This window comes from Anabrus simplex, chromosome 1, assembly GCF_040414725.1.
Source record: "Anabrus simplex isolate iqAnaSimp1 chromosome 1, ASM4041472v1, whole genome shotgun sequence".
In the NCBI taxonomy this organism is placed as follows: domain Eukaryota; kingdom Metazoa; phylum Arthropoda; class Insecta; order Orthoptera; family Tettigoniidae; genus Anabrus; species Anabrus simplex.
Window position 1 is genome coordinate 1291100973 of NC_090265.1, and position 24152 is coordinate 1291125124.

Genomic DNA, 24152 nt, shown 5'->3' on the forward strand with positions numbered 1-24152 from the left:
AAAGCAGTTGGCAGATGACTAACAATGACCTTGCGAAAACACTGTAGAAATATACCAATAGTTCTCTTTTAAAGGTATATAATACACGTTATATTGAAATTGAGATTTTGACTGCACAAATAGAATATTACGATCCTCAAACCTGTGTCAGTAATACGTTTATTGTGGAAACTACAATTTATTATTATCTCGGTCGTCTATACATAAACGTGCGCGTTATTAATATAATTAGCACAAAGGAGGAAACTTCTGGATTTCTGTTCAGATTCACTCACTCTGCAATGCTGTGGATATACTGTGTAACAACAGGAGATCTTCAGCGATGTTGTGGGTCTTAACTGATCATCCTACCAAGTTTCATTGCAATCGATACCTTACTATACACCGCGTTCCATTTAAAACTGCAGGAAACAAATTACTATATTTTAAGTACGAAAATATTATTAACAGCACAATGACCATTACCATTAAGTTTATGATTTTTAAGTTGACCACCCTATCAAGTTTCATTGTAATTGGTAGAGTACAAACTTAGAATCCCTTGTAAGCAACTCAGACGGTAGAGCGCTGGCTTTCCGAGCAATACTGGCGGGTTCGATTTTGGCTCAGTCGGATGGTATTTGAAGGTTCTCATCTGTCAGTAGATGTACTGTCATGTAAAATAATTCCTAAGGGACAACATCTCAGCACCCCTCAGTCTCTAGAAACCGTAAAAGTAGTTAGTGGGACATAGTACCTTTATTAACATTCAACTTTAGAGTGTGGGTGGGTGACCACGTGATCCTTAGCTGAGTCTGATATTGCATCGTAAGACCGGCCTTGGTCAACTTCTGCTCTCTTCCAACCCCTACAGCGTTAGGTTGGCAAGGCATAGGCGTCTCTCATTTTCACACCATTCATAGCATTTTCCTTTTCTTTACCTATACTCCCACTTCTATTAAATATCAAAACCCTTCCATTTTTAATGATAAAATTCTTCCACTTTTTATTCTGATTAGGAGAGTTGCAAAACTGTACTTCCTCTTAAAGCAATAGTCATAACTATCATCATCATGTCAACCGACAGAGTAGATAATCATACCTGAACCACCGTGCATATCAGTCACCTCCCTATCCCGGTTTCGATGCATTAATGTAATCCACAAGAACCTCGTTTATCCGGTCCTCATTAATCCGGATCTCCGGTTTATCCGGATCGAAAATAATACAAATTTGATTTTACTTGTACAGTATTTCTTTTACGCCGTCGACTCTTCTTTAACGTCTTTTCCGCCAAGGATAGTTAAGGACAGGAATTTCAAGTAATTCTGCCATGGTCTATCAAAGGTACCGGCTCGGAATTGCGAATGGGAAACCGTGGAAAATCATTCCCAGATGGGATTCGAACCCACGCTCTTCTGAATGCAACGCACTACTAATTCACTAATGGTGAATTCCAAAATGAAACCGGCGTTCAATCAGAAGAAACAATGACTCATGGAGACGCAACAATGCAGCTGGACAAACTGATGGCGTATTTAGAATCCTTGACTGAAACCACACCGACAGAACGTCTTCGTCATCGTACTTCACGCAAACCCTATACAAATGTAAAACAGAAAACTCACACATTATTTTAGTGCATAAAACAGTCGGAAGTGTAAGAAAAGTGTTCTTATATTTTTTTGTACATTTGAAAAAAATGTGCTATTGGCTTTACGTCGCACCGACACAGGTAGGTCTTATGGCGACGATGGGATAGGAAAGTGCTAGGAGTTGGAAGGAAGCGGCCGTGACCTTAATTTACTGTAAGTAAAGCCCCAGCATTTGCCTGGTGTGAAAATGGGAAACCAAGGAAAACCATCTTGAGGGCTGCCGACAGTGGGATTCGAATCCACTATCTCTTGGATGCAAGCTCACAGCTGCGCGCTCCTAACCGCACGGCCAACTCGCCTGGTTGAAAAAAGGTATTACTGTACAACTTATGTTGCTTGCTGCTTGCTGCTTGTTGTTTAAAGGGGCCTAACACCTAAGGTCATCGGCCCACAACTTATGTTAATAGATTATATAACATATACTGTATTTGTTTTTAATTCTTCAGATTATCCGGATGTTCGATAATCCGGATCAGTTCCGGTCGCACTTAATCTGGATAAACGAGGTTCTTGTGTACATTATTGTAATATGGATATCCCAGAGTTTACAACATAATCCGTAAAGGTGCTGTTGGATTGATTGTATTTATGGAGGATTTTTTCAACGGTCTGTTGGCATTTCCACATGAGTTTGTAACACTGTGCACTATCATTTCGGCGACAAAAAACCGTTAACTGTGGAGGGTAAACTGTAGCAGTGGCCCAAGCAGGAAGCTCATGCCGTTATTCGATTTTTCAAAGCGGAAACTGTGTCAGGTGCGGACATTCAACGTCAATTGCTTGAGGTCTGTGGTGACAGAGTGATGAGTGTTCAGGATGTGGCAAAAAGGTTCTCCGAATTCCGAACCGAGAGAGTGGCAACAGTTGACAATGTCGGGAGTGGCAGACTCACAGCAGAGAAGTGGATTTCATTCCTTTGCGGCTATGAAAGAACATCTTGAACGGAACAGATTTCAAACTAGTATGAAAATGAAATGTCGTATGGCTTTTAGTGCCGGGATATCCCAGGACGGGTTCGGCTTGCCAGGTGCAGGTCTTTCTATTTGACTCCTATAGGCGACCTGCGCGTCGTGATGAGAATGAAATGATGATGAAGACAACACATACATCCAGCCCCCGTGCCATTGGAATTGACCAATTAAGGTTAAAATCTCCGACCCGGCCGGGAATCGAACCCGGGACCCTCTGAACCGAAGGCCAGTACGCTGACCGTTCAGCCAACGAGTCGGAGTTCAAACTAGTGATGATGTCAGAATAGCAGTGAAACGCTGGCACGATGGTCAGGACACATTTTACAGTGTTGTTGTTGTTCAGTCTTCAGCCCTGAGGCTGGTTGGATCCTAAACAGCTCCGCCATCAGCTGTCATAGACGACATAGGCATCACTGAAGAGGCGTAATAGGGAAATGAGGAGTGAGGTAGTTTCCCGTTGCTTTCCTCACCGTGCCAGAAGTTGCTATTACATATCAGTCTGCCAAGCCCATTCAAATGCATGCACCAATCGACCCTATGAGCAACATTTTCTCACCATTCATAGCACGGCCTGGCTGTAGAATGAATGGCATTACTAGCATCGCTCATACCTCAGTAACATTCATATTGTCAAAGCCAAGGATAAGACAGAGACAGATCAATGGAAGTAACAAATTACTCTAGCCCATACCAGAAGACATAGTGCACTGTAAACACTAGGTCCTGCCAGCAAAGGCAACATTTTACAATACTAGCATCGATAAACTTGTCTCAAAGTTTAATAAATACCTCATTCACCACAGAGACTATGTGAAAAAATATAGTACTGAGTGAAGAGCACAGAGTATGATTCGTTGAGTACGAACATTTAATTATAAAATTGAGAAATATATCGTCGCTGTTGTGACAAAACTGCGAATGTGACAATGCTCTTCCTATTCTTTATTTGCTTTAAGACTGGTTACGTCGCTATGGATAAGCAGTACATCAGAAAAAACCTTCATTGAGTTAATTTTCCTATGCGTTTGTGTAAAGGAAAAAAATCCTTAAGTACATCGTACTGTAGGAGTGTGTAAATATGTACTGCAAACATACATTCTTAGAGTACGGTACAGTAAGGTTCAGTTTTCTTTACATACGCGAATAGGAAAATTGTATATTGTAAATACGTATCTCGACGGCTTACTTCTAAAAACTCGTATCTCACAATGCTTTTTCCACCCATTATTTTCCTTAAGACTGGTCACGTCTCCAAGCCACCTATTGATATGCAGCCCATCAGAACAATTTTCCTTGTGTTCATTTTCCTGTGCTAATATGTAAAGGAAAATGAACCTTAAATGCATTATACTGTAGGAGTGCGTAAATTCGGGATGAAAACAACATCCCTACTATACAGTGTGATAAGGTCCAATTTCCTTTACACATTAGCATAGGAAATTGATCACAATGAAAATTGTTCTGATGGACTGCATATCCATATGTGGCCGGGAGGCGTGGCCAGCCTTAAGGAAAATAATGCGTAGGAAGTGCATCAGGACATGCGAGGTTTTAGAAGTAAGCCGACGATATGTAATATATACTGTAAGCCTCTGTGGCTCAGGCGGGAGCGTGCCGGCCTCTCACCGCTGGGTTCCGTTTTTCAAATCCCGGTCGCTCCATGTGAGATTTGTGCTGGACAAAGCGGAGGCGGGACAGGTTTTTCTCCGGGTGCTCCGGTTTTCCCTGTCATATTTCATTCCAGCAACTCTCCAATATCATTTCATCTGTCATTCATTAATCATTGTCCTAGAGGAGTGCGACAGGCTTCGGCAGCCGGCACAATTCCTATCGTCGCCGCTAGATTGGGGCTTCATTCATTCCATTCCTGGCTCGGTCGCATGACTGGAAACAGGGTGTGGATTTTCAATATATATATAGTAAATTTTCTTTGGAGACGCCACTTGTTTTGCAGTTTAGTATTTCTTGCACATTCAATCTTTCAGTGTATTCATTTGTCCATAATTATACCGTCGCTGCTGTGCGAAAACCGCGAATGTGAGAATGCTCCTGCTATCCATTATTTTCCTTAACACTAGTCACGCCTTCTAGCCACATATTAATATGCAGTCTATCGGAGCAATTTTCATTGAGTTCCATTTCCTCTGCGCGTGTGTAAAGATAAATGGAACCTTACTGTACCGTACAGTAGGAATATATATATTTCGTATGGAACAAATGATCTACATCAGGGCCTCTCAGGGTGCATGCGCGTGGTGCATGCACTGTGCACGGTGCAAAAGACGTCTTGGCTTGGTTGACCAGAGTGCAGACCCCGCACTCCTCGATTTGGAGCAATAGCGCTTACTCTCTCTTCCCTCACGCCTGTCTCGCTCGCTCCGCCTGTCTCCCTCTGCCCCACTTGCGCCGTAGCGCTCCAAATCCGGGCTGAGTTGAGCCGAGTATAGCCGAGTAGAGCCGAGCTTAGCCGAGTAGCCCAGAGACGAAACGTTGATCCGAGCCATGCCGAGCGGCAGCGATGCACAGTGCACGGAGCTCTTGCGCCTCTATCTGCACGCGTGAGATTTTGGGCGTTTGAGAGGCCCTGATCTACATTATTGAACACAAATATGTACGTAATACATTAAAAATGAATATCAATACTCTTCTGCCAGGAAAGCGCTGGAGCTTACGCTTTCATGCACTCTTCCCAAACACCTGTGAATCTACGCTGTGGACATTGCCGAGTGATATGGTTCATTGTCTGTTGTTGAGCTAACGCAGTCGCAAGCAGGTGAATCTAGCCATCCCCATTTGTGCAGCGTTGCTTTGCACCTACCATGACCATTTCGTATGCGGTTTACTTGGCACCACGTAGCTCTTGGTACATTAGTCCTGGAACATGCTGGGAAGGATCATCTAATTGGATTTGACGAGATGATGAGAAATCTCTCCACCCTTCCAGACTTTGCTGATGGTGAAAGGCCCTTTACATATCGTCGGCTTACTTCTAAAACCTCGTATGTCCCGATGCACTTCCTACACATTATTTTCCTTAAGGTTGGCCACGCCTCCCGGCCACATATGGAGTTGCAGTCCATCAGAACAATTTTCATTGTCAACAATTTCCTATACCGATCTGTAAAGGAAAATGGACCTTACCATACTGTATAGTAGGGATGTTGTTTTCATCACGTATTTACGCACTCCTACAGTATAATGCATTTAAGGTTCATTTTCCTTTACACATCAGCACAGGAAAGTGAACACAATGAAAATTGTTCTGATGGGCTGCATATCAATATGTGGCTGGGAGGCGTGACCAGTCTTAAGGAAAATAATGGGTGAAAAAAGCATTGTGAGATACGAGGTTTTAGAAGTAAGCCGTCGATATTTACTCACTCCTAGAGTATGGTGCATTCATGGTTCATTTTCCTTTACATACACATAGGAAAATGAACTCCTCGAAAATTGCTAAGATGACTGCGTATCAATATGTAGCTGGGAGGCCAAGAGTTTTAAGAGGTAAGCCATCGATTTTCACATTCGTGGTTTTTACACTGTAGCGACGATTTTGCAGTTATGTATTTCTTACACATTCAAACTTTCAGTTTGTTTATGTATCCATAGTTATATATTAGCTGTTCCTTACCTGTTGAGTAATGAATTATGGAGTCAGAAAGTGTCGCACGTGTCACTCACACTGAAATATTTAAACAGCAGTAGCCATTAAGTTATGTGACTGGTTTCTTCCCAGAAGCTTGAAGACAGCAGGGTTACAATCCCATGACCTAGAACCATTCTTCACTCCCCGGCAGTAGTAATATCAGAACAGGAGTAATTATCAGCGAGACATGTGTTGGGCTCTGTAATTGGAAGGCGGTCTCGTATTGCGATTTACAGATAACACATCTATTCTGCCATGACCGCAAAGAGAAAAAATATGTACGAGTTTATTTTCTTTGATTTGTACCTGCTACTTCAGTGCTGAAATACGTGCATCTGACGTTCAAAAATGTCTTCCCTTTCAGACAAGAAAATTGTCTGTGTTCAATAATCACATTGTAATTAGTCTTATGATTTATACTCCCATTCTTGTTTCTACCAGAAGCAAACCGCTAGCTACTAACTTATGACCCTTTCAAACTACCTGGAATGAACTTTCTATTACCCTGTCCATCAACAGCTATGAAAGTTCTTATTACAGTTCTGGACTTCTTACAACCAATCTCGATAAGTCGATCATCAAGTGATAGTATCAAAATGTTTTCAAGCACAGCACATAGATCAAGTTACAGTATCATAAATACTCGTGGTGTAACAGCTTTCTCTTAGGTCAAGACCTCATGGCTGACAGGTCCGGGCATTTATTGATGTCGTGAGGTCAACAATGACGAATTTTACATTTAGTTATGACACATTCTTTGGTTAGGTTCACAAAGGTTTATATCACGTTGCCTCACAATTCTCTTCATGGAATTAGGACTAAAAGTCCTATTCCATGCGTGTTTCAGGAAGAGACAGGATTAGACCCTGGAATTATGAACTCTGTTAAAGCGATTTCAGTCCGGGTGATCGTCTAAAATAAATATGTCGTACGAATTGCAATCAGCGTGTAATGTAACGACATTCACTGGATGGATGAGAGTTCGATTCCCCTGTCAGCAAATTCAGAGTAGAGATTTCCACTTCTGGAGGGGGACAATGTCTTGAGCTTCACTCAGCCTGCACCAGTAATGAGAACTGGGTTAATTCCTTGGGTGTAAAGATGGTCGGGCTTAGGGATAACCTCTCAGTCTCACATAGCAACGATGTTAGGGATAATGGAAGCCTTTACCATCCACGCTTCCAAGGGCCTTAATGGTCTGTAGGGAGATGCCTTTACCTTTTGCTTTAGCTTTTGTTTTTGGTATGTATAGCCAAATCTGACAAAATTCATTTCCTCTCACACCAGACAGCTTCTTAATAGAACTCACTTCTTATTATTCTTCCACCACCTTTCCCACTTCTGTGAGGTCGCTGGTGCGAACTGTGCCGCACATGTGGACTTGGCCCTGTTTTACGGCCTGATGCCCGTCCTGACGCCAACCCTGTATGGAGGGATGTAATTACTATTATGTGTTTCTGTCGTGGTTGGTAGTGTAGTGTGTTGTCTAAATTTAAAGAAGAAAGCGTTGGGACATACACAAACACCCAGACTCAGGGCCAGAATAATTAATCAGACCGATTAAAACCCCCGACCCGGCCGGGAACCGAACCCGCGACCCTCTGGACCAAAGGCCAGCACGCTAACCATTTACCCATGGAGCCGGGCTCTTAATTGAACTCACTGTTATGCTAGAGGCTTTACGTCGCACCGACACAGATAGGTCTCATGGCGACGATGGGATCTGAAAGGCCTAGGTAGTAGACAAATAAGTTTGAGTGGCGTCTTTAAAGGTAGGAGCCAACGGCCGTAGCCGTGTTGAAACACCGGATCCCGCGAGATCTCCGAAGTTAAGCAACATTGGGCGTGGTCAGGAGTTGGATGGGTTGCCACGCGCTGTTGGTGGGGGGTAAGGGAATGTAGGTGCGGAAAGGAACTGGCCACCCTACCGCACGTAAACTCCGGCTCAGGAACACCTCCGCGGAGGTTCGGACCTGCCTTCAGGCAGAATAACCCTTACCTACCTTTAAAGGTAGGAAAGATCACAATATGAAGATAAATTTGGAATTCAAGAGGACAAATTGGGGCAGATATTCATTTATAGGAAGGGGAGTTAGGGATTGGAATAACTTACCAAGGAAGATGTTCAATAATTTTCTTTTGAAATCATTTAAAGCTCCAGGACACTGCCCTTGAGGCGGTAGAGGTGGGATCCCTCGCTCAGTCCGAGGGAAAAGCCGAACCTGGAGGGTAAACAGATGATGATGATGATGATGAAATCATTTAAGAAAAGGCTAGGAAAACAACAGATAGGGAATCTGCCATCTGGGCGACTTGCCCTAAATGCAGATCAGTATTGATTGATTGATTGATTGATTAATTGATTGATTGATTGATTGATTGATTGATTGATTGATTGATTGATTGATTGATTGATTGATTGATTGATTGATTGATTGATTGATTGATTGATTGATTGATTGATTGATTGATTGATTGATTGATTGATTGATTGATTGATTGATTGATTGATTTGATAGGTGTCGGGAGGAAGCGGCAGTGGCGTTAGTTAAGGTACAGCCCCAGCATTTGCCTGGTGTGAAAATGGGAAACCACAGAAAACCATCTTCAGGGCTGCCGACAGTGGGATTCGAACCCACTATCTCCCGGATGTGCGCCTCTAACCGCACGGCCAATTCGCCCGGTCGTCACTATTATGAAGGAAACCACTTCTAATACTCAAAGTTGAGAATTTTATTTGTGAGCCGAAGGCGTTTCCTGTAGACCATGAGATCTGTTCGTAGGGGTTGAACTCAGGTGATACCAGCTGGTCTGCACTATCATTATCTGGTCATATAAACCATAATCGATCCTTGATCTTATTCATAGTTTACCTCAAACGTATTCTATTGTTTCTCTCTTCTAGCCTGCCCCTAACTTTGTCTAGATCAGATATATTCTTCCTGGATTCATCTGATTCGAGGTCATTTCTGTGGCCTCTTACCATCAGTAGGTTTTCTAATGAGAGTGTCTTCATCCTTATGACATAAGTGTCCTAATAAACGTAGTCTCCGGCTTCCAACAATTGCTACAATATCGGTTCAGAGTAGTCTTCCTTAATTTTCGATTCTTCAATATTCTCCGTTTAATGTTTTCATTGATAGGGTCGAAACTTTTTCAGAACTTTGTGTTCCAAATTGTAAAGCCTTGTTGCACTTCGCTTATTCAGATTCCCTGTTTCGGCATGGTAGATTATAACAGGTAGAATTTTGGTTTTGTTGCATTTTTTATTGGATTTACTTATAGAAATTTGAATGTCAGTGTTTTATTCAACACGTAATAGCACTTGTGGCATTGGCGAATCTGTGAATTATCTCTTGTTTTCTTAGATTCTGTTCGTTTTCGAGATAGCATGTTTAATGGCGTTATTTTATTTGGCTTGTCTTTCTCCAAACTATACCATTTCAAATCCTGGAATTTGACAGGAAGGGTTAGACAAGGTCGCCATAGCGCAGTCCGGTGGAGTAGTAACCTAAACCGGAGAGAGTATTGCATAGAAGTTCAGTTCATTTTCTCTAATCCTTCCATTCCTTACCTGCCACCTGACTACTTTGAAACATGTCAATTAACACTGAGCTGTCGGATTCCTTTTTTGGTTGTCGTAATTCAGCCGCGTAATCTCGGAGGTACTTTACATTTTTTTGAAAATATCACAAGGAAAAGCCTAAAAGACATCCCTTCAGATAAAAGAAATATAGATGCCATTTTCTCCTCACTAAACTGTTTTCCTGTCATAACATTCAGTATGCAATGCTGTATTCACTCCAGAAGGGGTGACCCCAGGGACTCTACACTTGAGGAGGGGAAAGGAGAGAAAGAAATTGTTTGTCTGTTTGTATGTTTTTATTTGCTTGTTTGTTCGTTTGATCCTTCGTTCATTCGTTGGTTGGTTGGTTGGTTGGTTGGTTGGTTGGTTGGTTGGTTGGTTGGTTGGTTGGTTGGTTGGTTGGTTGGTTGGTTGGTTGGTTGGTTGGTTGGTTGGTTGGTTGGTTGGTTGGTTGGTTGGTTGGTTGGTTGGTTGGTTGGTTGGTTGGTTGGTTGGTTGGTCGGTCGGTCGGTCGGTCGGTCGGTCGGTCGGTCGGTCGGTCGGTCGGTCGGTCGGTCGGTCGGTCGGTCGGTCTGGTAATGATTTCACTTACTTGCTCTAGATTCTTGTACTCATCTGTGCAATTCGGTCTCTCTTATTCAACCTTTATTCTCATCCGACGTGACGAAATTAGGTTTGTGGGGCCTATGAAATGTTCCATTTCCACGCCCCTCGTGGCCCTTCCCTTTTCTGATTACTTTATTCTTCGGAGTGTCGGACATCTTCCTTTTCTTCTTCTGTTTAGAGTTAAGGTAGAATTGTTACCTAGTTGTACTTTTCTTTAAGAATTATAAGCGCTACCATAATAATCAATGGTTAAGTAATATTTTCACCCAGGTATGGTTCGTATTCCATTCAAAACCGGAGGTCCTACGGCTATAATCACGATATCAACAGGCTTGTAAGACTGGACGATTTTTACCCTAATCGGGATATAACTGTCACATAAAATATCGAGTAGTGTTCCTCTCACTCTTAAGGAAATTAATATGCTTTCATTTTCTTTGCCTTCTTCTTCTTCTTCTTCTTCGGAATACGCATATTCAACCTTTGGACTTCAATAATAATAATGCTATTTGCTTTACGTCCCACTAACTACTCTTTTACGGTTTTCGGAGACGCCGAGGTGCCGGAATTTTGTCCCGCAGGAGTTCTTTTACGTGCCAGTAAATCTACCGACACGAGGCTGACGTATTTGAGCACCTTCAAATACCACCCGACTGAGCCAGGATCGAACCTGCCAAGTTGGGGTCAGAAGGCTAGCGCCTGAACCGTCTGAGCCACTCAGCCCAGCCTTTTGGACTTCGATCTTTGCTCAGTATTGTCGCATTTTCTCCGGAGTAGCTCCTTTTTTCCGCTTACCAGGGATACCGTTCTCCTTCAGAAGATTTCCCCTATAATTTACTGAAATTCTTCAGACGCTATCATAAGTCTGTCTATTTTGTAAATCTGTAAGCGCCAGTTCTTTTATGTCATTTTCATTCTCTGCCACCCAGGTTGTATTGACTTTCTTATTTCACCGGAAGGCGAACCAGCAGTTGTTCAGTCCGTTGGGAGATAATCTTGCCACATGACCATATGAAGCTCCCTTACTATTCCTTGCACAGTCAGAGAATCCTGTTATCTAACAATTGAGCTCTGAATTTTAATAAATTAATGTTACTGGCTTTAAGTCACACTAACTCCATTTACGGTTTTCGCAGACACAGAGATGCTGGAATTTAATCCCACAGTAGATATTTTACGTGCCAGTAAATTTACTGACACGAGGCTGACGTATTTGAACACCTTCCAATACCACCCTACTGAACTACGATCGAACCTGCAAAGTTGGAGTCAGAAGACCAGTACCTCAAACATCTGAGCCACTCAGCTGGACGCTCTGAATTGTGACGCCTCCATTATTCCCCATCTTCCAGTACCTGGCCCAGGATATTTCTCAGAAGTCTCCTTTCTCTGACTTCCAGTTTTTTTCAATCAAACCTTTCCTGTTTAGTGACAGATACTCCATGACATACAGGGCTTCCGGGCCGATTACTGTAGTGTGTTTTTTCATCTGCAGATTTTGTAACAAGCATCACTTGTTTAAGTGTTTTGAGCCAGTCGACAAGTTACTTCGAGCTTGTCAAATCTTGCGGAAAGAGCTGCTTTCTCTGGCAAACTGCGTCCAATACAGTCACCGATGTACTTAAATTTCTCCACTAGCTTGATTTTATTTTACACTGTTTTACTGATATGTCTCTGTTAAACTCTTCGATGCTGGTAAAGTACTTGGTTTTCTCCCTAGACACTTGGACTCCCACTTTGTCTGCCTGTCTTCTGAGACGATTGACCTGGATCACCGTTATTTCCGCAGCCTCGGCAATCAGCGCCTTGTCGTCAGCTCATCCTTCTTGTAACCCAATAAAACTCTGCTCTGGATACTCAAGTTGACCAGTTTCTCACGTCATTCCCTCACAACATTTCCGACGACACAGTTAAAAAAGAGTAGGAAAAGTCCATCCTCTTGTATAACCCCTGTTTTTATCTCTACGGATTCCGACATTTCGCCTCAGAATTTAACATTGAAGTATGTGTCAGTTAGGGTTTGTAAGGTATACAGCAAAACAAGAGCTAATGAAATTATCGCTCGTCTGCTGTCCACATTTCCCCAGCAACGAAGTATTTATTCATTGTATATAGTAGCTTGACATATTTTGAATTCATGTTGTTTTAATTTCTGTAATTGTGGTTTTCACAACAGAGGAGAAGGTGCTTATCACGAAACAGTATTTCCGGTCGTACGGAGTGGGACGTTAGAATTGACCGAGTTAGGTTCACTTTCAAGAACAGTACGAGGAGAGGTTAAATAAAGGAGCAACAAACTGCGGAACAGTGTTATCTGTCGTTGACAAGTTCCGTCATACGGGTTCAGTTTATGTCAACAAAAGGGGAACACAGGGTGTCCAAGAATCATTACCACAACCGATACGGATTCTTCAACACGTGTTACAGTCCCTAAAGCCTAGTCTACGTTGAACATCTCTGAAACTCGGTTCTAGGTTATTCTGCAACATATGATTTTCAGATGAAAGCCGATTTGTGATAGCTACACATATCTTAGAATTTGAATGGCCTTATGTCGTTATGCGGAAACAACACAGTGCGCGGATTACGATTCGGTGCACTGTGTCTGGTCATGAAATATAGGGCCCTTATTTCGTCAAGGATGCAACGCAGAATCCAAAAACAATGGACCTGGTGGTCTACAGAGACCTCATTACTACCCCATTCATGCGGGATTTGCCCCGAATTTTGACGCATCAGAAACTTATCCCTCCAACGACAATGGATGCGGCAAGATGAAGCTACAACCCACACTACGGTGGATTCACTTACTTTTCTGCAACGACACTTTGGAGACCGTCAAATTTCTCTTGGAAATCTTCCCATATCGATGGCATGGTTCTAGAAGCTCGTATGTCCCAATGCACTTCCTACCCATTATATTCTTTAAGACTGGTCACTCCTCCCAGCCACATATTTATATCCAATCCATCGGAATAATTTTCGTTTGTTCATTTTCCTGTGCTGGTGTGTAAAGGAAAATATACCTTACCGTGCCGTATTGTAGGGATGTTGTTTGCAAATGAATTTACACATTCTTACTGTATAATATATTTAAGGTTCATTCTCCTTTACACATAACAATAGGAAAATGAACACAATGAAAATCGTTTTGGTGGGATGCATATCCCATGTGGTTGTGAGGCGTAACCAGTCTTAAGGAATGTAATGGATAGGAAAGGCATTTGGGAGGTTTTAGAAGTAAGCCATCAATAGCTTTCCTTCTTCTTGGATCTCACGGTCCCAGACGCATACATACGGAACACGATGAAAGAATCATTTTCCAAGATAGATGATCCACATTCAGAAATTCCCGAATTACACGAGAAGATACCATCAGTGCTTGTATCCTTACAGGAACCTCTTTTCATCAATATCTTTAATAATCTTTAGAAACATTTTTAACGATGCGTGGCACCTGATGGAACATATTTGAACACATACTGCACCAACGCAATCAAATAACATTTCGGTATCCTTTGTTTTGCCGTGTACGGGAGAATGAATCATTGAGTTTTATTGTCTAGTCCTAGTTCATCGAGAATCTTTTTATTTGTTTATCTACGGAGTCGTAGGTCTTCATAAAATTATCAAAAGTTGATACAACATTGCGGTTTCTTATCTACCTAATACAGAGTTGATATTAACATCTCCATTATATTCGTTTTCCATCGTCATAGAAAGCGAACAAGCTCGTATTTTACTTGATATTTGATGTAGTGATCATAGCCACGAGACCTCCAGTTTTACGTGAAATGAAAACCACAGAATGAGCTCTCTTCTGAAAGCTAATCAACAGTTCCTAGTCCTTAATCAGTCCATCTTGGCCAAACATATCTATCTGATACAAAAAGCTAGCTTATTGAAAATTCCACAGACAATCAATCAATCAATCAATCAATCAATCAATCAATCAATCAATCAATCAATCAATCAATCAATCAATCAATCAATCAATCAATCAATCAATCAATCAATCAATCAATCAATCAATCAATCAATACTGATCTGCATTTAGGGCAGTTCTCCAAGTGGCAGATTCCCTAGCTGTTGTTTTCCTACCATTTTCTTAAATGATTTCAATGACATTGCAAATTGATTGAACATCTCCCTTGGTTATTCCAATCCCTAACTCCCCTTCCTACAGATGAATATTTGCTACAATTTGTCCTCTTGTATTCCAACTTTATCTTCATATTGTGATCTTTGCTACTTTTAAAGACGCCACTCAAACTTATTCGTCTACTAATGTCATTCCACGCCATTTCTCCGCTGACAGCTCTGAACATACCACTCAGTCGAGCAGCTCGTCTCCTTTCTCCCAGTTCTTCCCAGCCCAAACTTTGCAATATTTTTGTAACGCTACTCTTTTGTCGGAAATCACCCGGAACAAATCGAGATGCTTTTCTTTGGATTTTTTCCAGTTCTTGAATAAAGTAATCCTGGTGAGGGTCCCATACACTGGAACCATACTCTAGTTGGGGTCTTAGCAGGGACTTATAAGGCCTCTCCTTTACATCCTTACTACAACTCCTAAACACCCTCATAACCATGTGCAGAGATCTGTATCCTTTATTTACAATCCCATTTATGTGACTACCCCAATGAAGATCTTTCCTTATATTAAAACCCAGATACTTAGCACAATTGCCAAAAGGAACTTTCTCCCCGTCAACGCAGTAATTAAAACTCAGAGGACTTTTCCTCTTTGTGAAACTCACAAGCTGACTTTTAACCCCGTTTATCATCATACCATTGCCTACTGTCCATCTCACAACATTATTGAGGTTATTTTGCAATAACTTATTTATTACTCTATAGAGAATAACATCATCCGCAAAAAGCCTTACCTCTGATTCCACTCCTTTACTCATATCATTTCGTCGCTGGAAAGGTAAAAGGTTGTATTCCACAAAGCTCTTCCTATCAATTATTCTCCTTAAGACTGGTCACGCCTCCCAGCCACATATGGATACGCAGTCCATCAGAACAATGTCCGTTGTGTTCGCTTTCCTATGTCGACGATTAAACGAAAATGAACCTTACATGCATTGTACACTAGGAGTGCGTAAATACGTAATGCAAACGTACATTCCTACAGTACGGTACTGTAAGGTTCATTTTCCTTTACACATGGGCATAGGAAAATGAACACAACAAAATTTGTTCTGATGGACTGCATATCCATACGTGGCTGGGAGGCGTGACCAGTCTTAAGGAGAATATTGATAGGAAGAGCTTTGTGGAATACAATCTTTTACCTTTCTAGCGACGATTTATATATATAAGAAAACATAAAGGTCCAATAATACTGCCTTGAGGAATTCCCCTCTTAATTATTACAGGGTCAGATAAAGCTTCGCCTAATGTAATTCTCTGAGATCTATTTTCTAGAAATATAGCAACTCTTCAGACCGTCGATAAATTAATTAGAAGTGCCAACATTAAAGAAGCCCCAAGATACATAGTAACAACAAACGATGATAAGATAGATAAAGTTGTTAAATTCAAATACGTTGGTGAGATTGTACAACCAATGGGCTTGATAAAGAAGCAAACCGCGAGAGAGGCAGAAAAATGGAGCTTGCATTCCACCTTACAAAAAACACATACAACAAAAAAGCGATCTCTATTAGGACAAAACTACGCCACTATCAGGCAGTAATTCAACCAGAGTGCTTGCATGCTTCAGAATGCCTGGGATTAACAACCAGGAAAGACATTGAAGACATTGAGAAGAAGGAAAGAAATATTCTAAGAAAAATCCTCGGTCCAAAGAAATGTACTGACACATATCGATTACGCAGTAACAAAGAAATATATAACAGAAATATATAAAGAAATATACAAAACATGCAGTAGGATTTAAGATGTCATTCGAAAGCGAAGAGTTAAATTTTTTGGACATATCTCAAGAATGCCTGATGACAGACTTGCCAAGAAAATCTTTAACCACTTCAGTAAGCCCAATAGGAAAGGCAGCTCTTATGAAAAATGGTTTCTTAACACGAAGAAGGATTTGCAAGAAATGAACATCACACATCAAGACATCCACAATAGAACCACCTTCAGAAAAAAGAAACAACAATGGACGGCTGAAAGAAAGAAGCAGCAAGCAGGAGGATGAAGGAGTACTGGCGCCAAACAAAGTTAAATTTTGAGGAGTTATTTGCGTGGTCCACAGCTGGCCAAAATCGATAAAAGAAGAAGAAGAAATTCCGCCTCTTCCTGCTGATTCACCAGACTGCATATTGTACTCTCCTAGGAAACTTAAAGGACTAGGCATTTGTAGAGCTCAATGCAATGTTACAACATCTAAACGTATGTCTCATTCTACGAAAGTCAGAAAATAAATGCATTGGAAAAACTTCTTATCTCGATGATGAGCAGAGGAGTTGCTTCACCAAACTCTGTCTGGCCAACGAAACCGAGGAATATAGAAGAAGTAGCAAAAAATAAAGAGAGTTGTTAAACAAGCGAGAGTACGATAAATGGTGTGAAATGGGTGTTCACGGGAATGGAGCTATACTTCATCAAGTACATACGCCTTCTAGCCCTGGATTGAGATCCTGAACGGTTTGTCGAGATCTGAGTGGATGGAAGCTCTCAAGCTATATTAAAATATCGTTCCAGTGCGTGCTGTCCCAGGACGAAACCGTGATGGAAAACGCTACAGCCACTGCAGCGAGACTGAAACCCTCGCTCTCATTCTTAGCTCATGTCCAAGATAGGTGCTTCTTAGAAATACCAGACATCACAGAATCCGAACAAAGATCACTACTGCTCTTTAGGAGCAAACCCTCGAATTATATGAAGAAGTTCCATTTATTGCCACAGGAGGGAGCAGCAGAAAAATCGGCATTATCACCATCGACCGCAGAAATGATGGTGCTGTGATCAGCACAGTGATTCGAAGTTTGCTCTACCCAGCCTCAGGGCATAGATAAAGAAATGGGAGCCATCCATGAGTCAACAATACAATATTTCAAATACTCGTACATAATTTCTAGCGTTAGAGTTGTTGGACTGTCATTCGGCGCTAGAGGGACAATAACAAAATATTGTGTGTAATATCTGGGAAATCTGTGGATCCCTTATAGAGGAGTCACTTCAAATTCGAATTCACCTTTACAATCCACTTTAACCAACACTGTGCATTGCTATTGTTTAACACTGTTAATAAGGTATTGTTTGTCATGTTCGGCAAGCTATAAACTGGGAAGTAAAAAAAAATATTTTAAGTATTCGAATGTCTCACTTTCGTTGTCCAGCTCCATGGCTAAATGGTTAGCGTGCTGGCCTTTGTTCACAGGGGTCCCGGGTTCGATTTCCGGCAGGGTCGGGAATTTTAACCATCATTGGTTAATTTCTCTGGCACGGGGGCTGGGTGTATGTGTTGTCTTCATTATCATTTCATCCTCATCACGACGCGCAGGTCACCTACGGGTGTCAAATCGAAAGACCTGCACTTGACGAGCCAAACATGTCCTCGGACACTCCCGGCACTAAAAGCCATACGCCATTTCATTTCACTTTCGTTAATCAGGATTCGACCCGCAATCGCCTTAGTGAGGAGGCACTCGATAGTTTTGTATAGATAATAACACAAGGGGAAGAGTATATTAGAGCATAATAATAATAATAATAATAATAATAATAATAATAATAATAATAGGCCTAATAATAATAATATAGGACTAACGAAATTGGGACTAACTCAAAAGAAAACAAAATCATCAAGTAAACACTCGCAAAGAGCAAATACTTTGTAAGTAGAAACGATGGGGGGAAATTAAACATAATTTAAAACCGATGCAGAATTCCGATATGGGGATGAACTATCCCTAGCCCTAGTCACCAAACATCCCATGATCAAAATAATTTAAATTAAACACTTTCATTCCTCACCCTAAAAAATATAAAGTGGGTTACTTTGGTTACGGCCTGTCTCCAACCAGAAGGTGCGCGGTAGTTCGAGGTAATGCGAGAGAAGATAGAGGTACAAAAAGAACTTAAAATACTACACGGTCAAGAGGCGAAAATAAGACTAAAAATATCGTCCTGAAAACAAAATTCATGACATATATCGAAATCAACAAAATCTAATGTTTAAAACCTTGGCGACTTAATAACAGAAAATTTCAATGAACAGAAATGCATCGAATCGAGACTGCAGATAATGGACAATACTTTCCAGTTAAAACAGATTTTACAACCAGAAAATCTCTCACGAAATTGCAAGATCTCGGTTCTATAGATTTGGGAAACCTAAGTATTGAAAGTCTTTACTTGTTCGCTGTTAACATTTTAGTCTATTAGTCTTTTTCATAAGCGTGTGGATATTTGATAGTCTGTTTGGGTCCATTCTTTCTAGGTATTTTAGAAATTTTTTAGAATTTTCGTATGCCCATTGCATCTGCAATTTTGGGGATTGTTTGTACTTCGTAGATTTCTGCATTGGTCTTAGAATTTTTCTCATGATCTTGCGTTCTTTAACTTCTAATTGAGTCTTGAGTGTTTTGTATTTGACATTGAAAGTCTGTGATGCGTAGCGTGCTTCTACAGTAGTTTGATACTGTTGCATAGCGTCGGAGTACCTGTACCTGAAAAGACACACACACGGGTGTCGAGAGAAAGACCACGTGATATGCGTGGTTGGAGCAACGGAAACACACGCACTTGTTGCTTTGAAAAGAACACTAGGTTAAAGTAAAGGATAACATATATTTCAAAAATGGCTTTCAAGGCCGCAGATCTTACGACCACGGGAATAGAATCAGCTTTTGGGTGGTTAGGCCGTGCTCGTTTGCAGAGTTTCGCCCAGACGTGCCATTTGGGCTCATCAGTTGGATCAGTTGTAGGGGCGTGTCAATCCAACTGATGAGCCCAAATGGCACGTCTGGACGACACTCTGCAAACGAACACGGCCTAACCACCCAAAATCTGGTTCTGTTCCCGTGATCGTAAGACCTGTGGCCGTGAAAGCCATTTTTGAACTTGTATCTCCATGGGGAGAACATATTTTTGAGAACGGAGAATTCACTTCTCCTTTAGCAGGTTAGCAATCCCTATTTGCTAACATGGCGGGACCATGCGGTTGGTCTGCCACTGCTGAGCAGAGTCTTTGAGGGGTGCGTCAGTTCAACTGATGAGGCCAAATGGCACGTTTGGGCTAAACTCTGCAAATAAACACGGCCTAATCACCCAAAATCTGGTTCTATTCCCGTGATCATAACAAATAGTGAATGCACGTGGTCCTAAAGGGCCGATTAGTTAATAATATTGGTGTCTCCGTAAAGCATAAAAGTAGTAAAAGTAATCAGTGGAATAAAATATCGAAAACATTTTAATAATGTACAAGATCTACAAATCTCTCTTTAACAAAATTAAGCCATGTTCTCTTATATTGTACCCCTGGGCTATGCATGTTTTTTATCATACCCGAGTCTAATGAAGGGGATGCTAAATGAGGATTAAAACGCCTTCACACATCTTCAGTGGACGTTCTATGGGAAAATGACAGTTAAATAGAATGCAAGTTTGAATTAAACAAGTTATAAAGGTGAACGTGATTACCGTGAGTTTGTGTGAGGTCCAGCCTTTCTCACGCATTGCTAGGAGCTTTACGTGTCATTAGCCTTCAGGATGAGGGAGAATAATCCCTGCCATTGAGCAGCAGTACAGTGGAGCTTTCATATGTGATAACAGGCAGCTCAGTTGCTAAGTGCGTGATAACAACGTGGGTCAAGTAGCTGGAGGATGAGTCAAGGAGAAGTCTCGTCACGGACCTCCACTCCACTGCACTCTGGGCCTCAAATAAATTGTTTTGTTGTTAGCCTCCTGTGGGAACACCTGCAGTCCCAAACGTAGTCGTTAATGTTTCTCTTACGGACTATGGAACTGTGAACACTGGTCTCTTTGCTATTATTAATTACTGCTCTTATTACAAGATTCCTCCATGGATTAGTGATCCCTAGACCATGAATCAAACGTGGCATAGGTAGTCGGATTTCTTAAGGACAGATGTTATTCATTTGACACTCCATGTCAGACAACGTCGGCATACTGTGGGTTATTTTGCCTATTGAAACTCCGCCATAGATCGATCACGATAGATCAGGTTTACTCTGTCTTATGGTAGAGTAAACCAAAACGCCGAAAGTTACACGCACGCAGCCTGGTTGGCATCAAAACAAAATAATATTTGCACACATTAACTAAGGACATATAATTATTAGTATTATTATTGTTATTAGGAGCCACTATCCGAGATTGCAAATGCATATTCGGTTCACTCGGAAGGATGTGGGTTCGATTCCACGTCAGAAAGTCAATAACTTTACAAACGGAACTTAGTCTCCCTGAGCGGCACATGGCCCTGGATTTTATTAGGACTACACCAAAAATGAGTACCAGGCTAATTCTTGAAAGCGAAGGTGTCCTGGAATAAAGTTACTCACTCTATCATCCTCAGTTAATGTCGTGTGCCCTCCGAAGAGGCCTGTTACTGGTCTTTCGAACTGACACCTGGTAGGAGTCCTGAGCGTCTGTGAGAATGGCGTCCTGTCCATGATGAATTAAAACGCTGAATACTACACACACACACACACGCACGCACGCACACGCACACACACACACACACATTCCCGAACCATACGCATTAATAATAATAATAAAATAATAATAATAATAATAATAATAATAATAATAATAATAATAATAATAATAATAATAATAATAATAATAATAATAATAATAACCAAAGAGCCCGTGCTGCTCCGTAGCATTCGTTATAAATAGATCAGATATAAAATTTCTCCATGCGATGCCCGGGTACTCTTTTGAACGTTTACTTTAAGGATTTTATTGCCTGTTAATTATGTGTGTTTTTTTGATTATTGTGACGTTGACTGATAATTTACGATTTTTTTTACAATTTGTTTTACATCGCACTGACACATAAACATTATGGCGACGATGGGATAGAAAAGGGCTAGGACTGGGAAGAAAGTAGCCGTGGCCTTAATTAAGGTACCGCTCCTACCTGGTGTGAAAATAGAAAAACGTGGAAAACCACCTTTAGAGCTGCTGACAGTGGAGTTCGAACCCACTATCCCCCGAATGCAAACTAACAGCTACGTGACCCAAACGGCGCAGCCTCTAGCTCGATTTCTACAAACTTTTCTGTAGCTTTAGAATTAGGATATGGTTGAGTGTTTAATTTAAAGTTTTAACTTTATATATTTTTGTTTAACGTAGAGCTTTGTCTTCGTCACAGCCCAGATTGTCTGGAAAGTAATTAATTCTTTAAAATAATCTACCGAGCTCAATAGCTGCAGTAGCTTAAGTGCGGCCAGTATCTAATAATCGGGAGATAGTGGGTTCGAATCCCACTGTCGGCAGCCCTGAAGATGGTTTTCCGTGAATTCCCATTTTCACATCACGCAAATGCTGGGGCTGTACCTTAATTACGGCCACGACCGCTTTCTTCCCAATCCGAGGCCTTTCCCATCCCATCGTCGCCATAAGACATATCTGACGGACGGATTTGCCAAAGCTGTTTTAGTAAACTCTTTTAACATATAGATAATAATAATAATAATAATAATAATAATAATAATAATAATAATAATAATAATAGTGTTATTTGCTTTAAGTCCTCCTAATTACTTGTACGCCTAGGTGCCGGAATTTAGTCCCACAGGAGATCTTTTACGTGCCAGTAAATCTATGGACACGAGATTGATGTATTTGAGCACCTTAAAATACCACCGGACTGAGCCAGGATCAAACCTAACTAGTTGGAGTCAAAAGGCCAGGGCCTCAACCGTCTCAGCCACTCTGCCTGGCCATAGGAATTAACCAATGAAGGTTAAAATCCTCGACCCGGCCGAGAATCGAGCGCGGGACACCTTGGACCAAAGGCCAGCACGCTAACCATTCATCCATGGAGCCGGACTCCTGCTTAGTTCTGGAATTAGGAATAACAGAGGTCCTCTAAAGTTCTTCCTCGCTTCAAAGAAGATGGCGAGTGCAACAAAGCATGATACTTTACGTACATTTTTATAACGTGATCATAGACAGGACAAGATATATTCTACGTGGACACGGTATTTTATTTAAATAATCCCACGTGCATTCGTCAGGATTTCAAATACGGCCTATATAGAAACTTTGCATTATTATTATTATTATTATTATTATTATTATTATTATTATTATTATTATTATTATTATTATTATTATTATTATTATTATGGGAAGGGCTTGGGTTGAATAGCTGGACAAGGAATTACTTAGAGCAGCATTTAATACAACCAATTTGGAAGTTTAATCTTTCCTTTTTTTAACTGAGAGATAGAAAATCGGAATGACTAACAATCAATAAAACAGGTTATTAATGAGGTCGTTAGCTCTAACAATATCGAGGACTTAGAAGTCCGACATCGGGTACAAAAACTTGCGATAATTACATAGAAAAGAGCCATAATTGCTCCAGAGGGGTACAATATTTTACAAGAGCAAAATTTGCTCCTAGCAGATACATTACACAGGATTCTGAGCTCCAGAAAACCATAGTCTAATCTTGCAGAGGCAATCAGTTTCTGTTGATACACTTAAATTACACTAGCCAACCCATCGGTTGACTCCACTTTAAAGTGTTCGTTCACAGTTGCCCCATTGTTGCTCCACAAAAAGATGAATCACGGTTCGCAAAGGGAATCAAAACCAAGAAACAGTTACCCCAAGGATAATACCAAATAAACAGGGGCATAAGTGGCCACACTACACGGCCTAAATAGTAAAAGAAAAGGTTGCACATTATCGACCACAAAACAAAAGACAAGGATGCGAAACAATGCACTCCTTATAGAAATTTCTAAAAACCTAAGTGGCCTTATGGCCCAACGATACAGAGCCTAATCCTATACTACAAGGGGTGACTAAAGGAGGAACATTTAAAGCCAGAGACAAGATTTACAACATTTTGAGGTTGAAAACTTTAGTCACCCAATACAAGGTTCAATGGGAAACGAGAGAGGGTCATCATCACTCCTTGTTCCCTTACATTACATATTTCCCAGTAAGAAGCAGAAACAGAGTCCTCAGACTTCGCCAAAAATTCTACGTTTAAACCATCAGATTACAAAATTACATTAACCGAAAAAACGGCTGAAACCTTCCCCTTAAAATACCTGCAGGTGCTATCACATGTTTAGGTAAATTCTGCCATTACCTTGTGTCGCTGGATTGTCTTCAAGCAGGCCTCACCCCTGCCTCCTGGGCTCACGTCAAGTCGCACTCCTCAGCAGTGGAGCAATTCAGACAAGACGGCCCAAAAGTGCCCTGCTTTTATCGTTCCGTAAAGGGAAGCTTCCAGAACACTTTGCTGATAGGTTGGATTCCTGTACACACACCCGGTTTTAATTGGCTAGAGAGCAAATTTACAAGCCTCTGACAGGTAGATTACAGTCGAGGAGGAGCCAACAGCAGTGTTGACAACTTCGGTACATTAAAAAAAAAAGAATCCGTAGAAAAAAATTTATCAACCCATAAAATAAACATTACTCTATCAAGTAGTTAGTTTTTAGTCCGGTAGAGGAAGCAAACAAATCGACGGCAGAGCCATCTAACTGTAGAAGACGAAACTCTTTGGTAGTTTACTAGTT